Here is a 3,817-nt window from a genome sequence, read left to right as displayed (position 1 = left end):
CCCTCCCCGCCTTCTCTCTCTCTCCCCCCCCCCTCTTCTGCGGTCTCGGTGTCTCTCAGGTTTCCCCCTCTCTCTCTCTCTCTCGTTCCCCCCCTCTCTCTCTCTCTCTCGTTCCCCCCTCCTCTCTCTCTCCCCCCTCTCTCTCTCTCTCGTTCCCCCTCTCTCTCTCTCTCTCGTTCCCCCCTCTCTCTCTCTCTCGTTCCCCCTCTCTCTCTCTCTCGTTCCCCCTCTCTCTCTCTCTCGCCCTCCCCCCCTCTCTCTCTCTCTCGTTCCCCCCCTCTCTCTCTCTCTCTCGTTCCCCCCTCTCTCTCTCTCTCGTTCCCCCCTCTCTCTCTCTCTCGTTCCCCCCTCTCTCTCTCTCTCGTTCCCCCTCTCTCTCTCTCTCTCGTTCCCCCCTCTCTCTCTCTCTCGTTCCCCCTCTCTCTCTCTCTCGTTCCCCCCTCTCTCTCTCTCTCGTTCCCCCCCTCTCTCTCTCTCTCGTTCCCCCTCTCTCTCTCTCTCGTTCCCCCCTCTCTCTCTCTCTCGTTCCCCCCTCTCTCTCTCTCTCGTTCCCCCCTCTCTCTCTCTCTTCTCTCTCGTTCCCCCCTCTCTCTCTCTCTCGTTCCCCCTCTCTCTCTCTTTCCCCCCTCTCTCTCTCTCTCGTTCCCCCCTCTCTCTCTCTCTCGTTCCCCCCTCTCTCTCTCTCTCGTTCCCCCTTCTCTCTCTCTCGTTCCCCCCTCTCTCTCTCTCTCGTTCCCCTCCCCCTCTCTCTCTCTCTCGTTCCCCTCTCTCTCTCTCTCTCGTTCCCCCCTCTCTCTCTCTCTCGTTCCCCCCTCTCTCTCTCTCTCGTTCCCCCCTCTCTCTCTCTCTCGTTCCCCCCTCTCTCTCTCTCTCGTTCCCCCCTCTCTCTCTCTCTCTTCTCCCCTCTCTCTCTCTCCGTTCCCCCCTCTCTCTCTCTCGTTCCCCCCTCTCTCTCTCTCTCGTTCCCCCCTCTCTCTCTCTCTCGTTCCCCCCCTCTCTCTCTCTCTCGTTCCCCCCTCTCTCTCTCTCTCGTTCCCCCTCCCTCTCTCTCTCTCTCGTTCCCCCCTCTCTCTCTCTCTCGTTTCCCCCCTCTCTCTCTCTCTCGTTCCCCCCTCTCTCTCTCTCTCGTTCCCCCCTCTCTCTCTCTCTCGTTCCCCCCTCTCTCTCTCTCTCGTTCCCCCCCTCTCTCTCTCTCGTTCCCCCCCTCCTCTCTCTCTCCCCCTCCCCCCCCTCTCTCTCTCTCCCCGCAGTGGTCGACCTGCTGCCTCACAGCGCCAGGGACCTGGATCCGATTCCTGGCTCGGGTCACTGTCTGTGCGGGGTCTGCACATTCTCCCCGTGTCTGCGTGGGTTTCCTCCGGATGCTCCGGTTTCCTCCCACAGTCCGAAAGACGTGCTGGTTAGGGCGCTAAATTCTCCCTCAGTGTTACCCGAACAGGCGCTGGAGTGTGGGCGACTGGGGTATTTTCACAGTAACTTCATTGCGGTGTTAATGTTTGCCTACTTTTGACGCTAATAAATAAACTTTCTCTCTCTCCGCAGAGTCGACCAGTGCCCGTGTCCTGTATTTCAGCATCTTCTCCATGTGTTGCCTCGTTGGGCTCGCGACCTGGCAGATCTTCTATCTGCGACGCTTCTTCAAAGCCAAAAAACTCATCGAGTAACAGCGACGGTGGGGGGTGGGGGGGGTGGGGTGGGGGACAGCGAGTGTGTATGTGCAGCATTGACCCGTGTGTGTCCGGAGGGGGGGCCGGGGGTACCGGGGTTTCGCTGTCCGGGACGAGTGGGTGTCAGTTTCCGAATATCTTTTCTTTGTATTAAACGCGGTGCTCTGAATGTTGGAATCCAGGGCTGTGTTTTAGTTGTTTGCTTTCACAGCCGGCCGGCGGGCTCTAGTCAGAGTTGCGGGAGGGGTGGGACCTCCTGTGAACATGTCGTGTCAGACCAGCCCTGGATCAGGTCGAACGGGACCCACCCCTCCCTCTCCCTCCCCCTCGCTGCCCAGATGTCTGGATCGATTCCCCAGCCCCGTAACTCCCCAAAGCAAGGGCGACAAAGGACGTGATTCCTATCTCTGCCGTCATAGCAAGATCCGGTGACATTTACGCGGGTTCCCCTTGTCCGCGGCGAGTTTGAATAGAAAAGTGCAATGTTGAGAGTGTTTGGGGAGGTGGGAGGGGGAGGCTGTTTCACAGTTACTGTCTGGTGGTTTGGAACCGAGGGCTGGTCAGCCAGAGCTACTGGCAGCCAGTTCTGGCCCCGACTCCTGACCCCAGGCCCCCCGACTCCTGACCACTGGCCCCCTCGATCCCTGGCCCCCCGACTCCTAACCCATGGCCCCCCGACTCCTGACCCCTGGCCCGGCCCCCCGACCCCCAATGACACACGAACCTCGACCTGCCCTCTTTTGACCCTTGACCCACCCCCTGCCCCTGGACTGCCCTCCCCACCCCCCACCCCATCAGTAAACTTTAATCCTGTACATATCCTGGTGTCCGCCTTCACTTCCTGTCAGCTTTTGGAATTACAAATTCCTGAGGGTCCCCCCTTGAGAACGCAGCCCCTTGAATGCTGGGAGGGAGGGCGCCATGACAGAGTGGCCATGCTGGAGGGGTTTCCAGTCCAAATGTGGTCTCAATATTAATCTGGAAACGTCTCCGGGAGGGCAAAGCGAGCGGCAGGGAGCTCGGCTCCACCTGACTGGCTCCCGAAGTAACCTCATGTCTTCCGTCTCCCTCATTGTTCCAATGAGACGCAGAGATGGTTTGATTCCTGCTGGGCGATTTAGTGTCTGATATTGGAGTCTGCGGCTTGCTTGGAGACTGAGTTAATCAGAGTTCAGTATCCAGCGGCACTGACCTACCAATGTACTGGGGAGTTTCACTGAGCGAGGCCGGGGGCAGGACAGTGTCCCGTAGCCGCCCCTTTGACTGGGGAAAGTCCCGTGTCCCCCTCGCCGGAGGGAGTGGGGTGAGAGTTTCCCCCTCGCTGGGGTGGGTGGGAATTGGGGGGGGGGGGGGGGGGGAGAGTGACGGTGTCCCCTCGTCAGGGGAGTGACGGGTGCCCCTGATCTGGTCAGCGTCGGGAGTGATGGTGTTGCCCTCATCGCGGGGAGTGTCCCGTGTGTATCTCGCTGGGGTGGGAGTGTGGGTGTCCCCACTCGCCGGGGGGGCGGGGGGGGGAGAAGGGAGTGATGGGTGCCCCAGGCTTGGTCAGTGTTGGGCGTGAGAATGCTTTAATTGTGGCAGTTTCCTGGTTCCTTTCGTGTAATGAAAAAAAAAATCAACTAATTCTTTGGATATCTTTTTGTGCGGAAGGTCGAAGAATAAAAGAAATTTGTAATTGGAAAGCTGGAGCCTGGCCTGTTTAATCTCGAACAGGGGCCTGTAACAGCCCTGGCGACGCATCGCACACCACCCGGCTTCGGGGAAGGGGCAGAGTGAGAGAGAGAGTCTGTCAGCCTGCTCTCGATCACCAAGAACGCAGAGGGAGGCACTGGGGGATTTTCACAGTAGCTTCACTGCAGTGTGAATGTAAGCCGACTTGTGACACTAATAAATACATTTTGCTTTCGGAGTCAGTGACTGCCCTTGACATTGAGACACCGCCTGACTGAATGTGATATAGAAACTGGTTTACATAGAAACTAGAAGCAGGAGGAGGCCATTCAGCCCTTCTAGCCTGTTCCGCCATTCATTATGATCATGGGTGATCATCAAATTCAATACCCTGAACCCCCCCCATATCCCTCGATCCCTTTAGCCCCAAGAGCGATATCTAATTTCTTCCTGAAATCACACAACGTTTTGGCCTCAAC

At 58.2% G+C, this 3,817-nt stretch overlaps 1 long non-coding RNA gene across 1 annotated transcript; it reads left to right on the top strand.

Moving 5' to 3' along the window:
* The first annotated feature begins 1,547 nt into the window (after positions 1 to 1,547).
* LOC144487413 (uncharacterized) lies at positions 1,548 to 3,349 on the top strand. Its single transcript, XR_013496412.1, has 2 exons — positions 1,548 to 2,970; positions 3,028 to 3,349. It is a non-coding gene; the product is annotated as an uncharacterized LOC144487413 (long non-coding RNA).
* The last annotated feature ends 468 nt before the right edge of the window (positions 3,350 to 3,817 follow it).

Source organism: Mustelus asterias, unplaced genomic scaffold, assembly GCF_964213995.1.
Source record: "Mustelus asterias unplaced genomic scaffold, sMusAst1.hap1.1 HAP1_SCAFFOLD_781, whole genome shotgun sequence".
Lineage (NCBI taxonomy): Eukaryota > Metazoa > Chordata > Chondrichthyes > Carcharhiniformes > Triakidae > Mustelus > Mustelus asterias.
The sequence above is the reverse complement of the archived record's forward strand: the minus strand, read 5'-3'. Positions and strand labels throughout refer to the sequence as shown.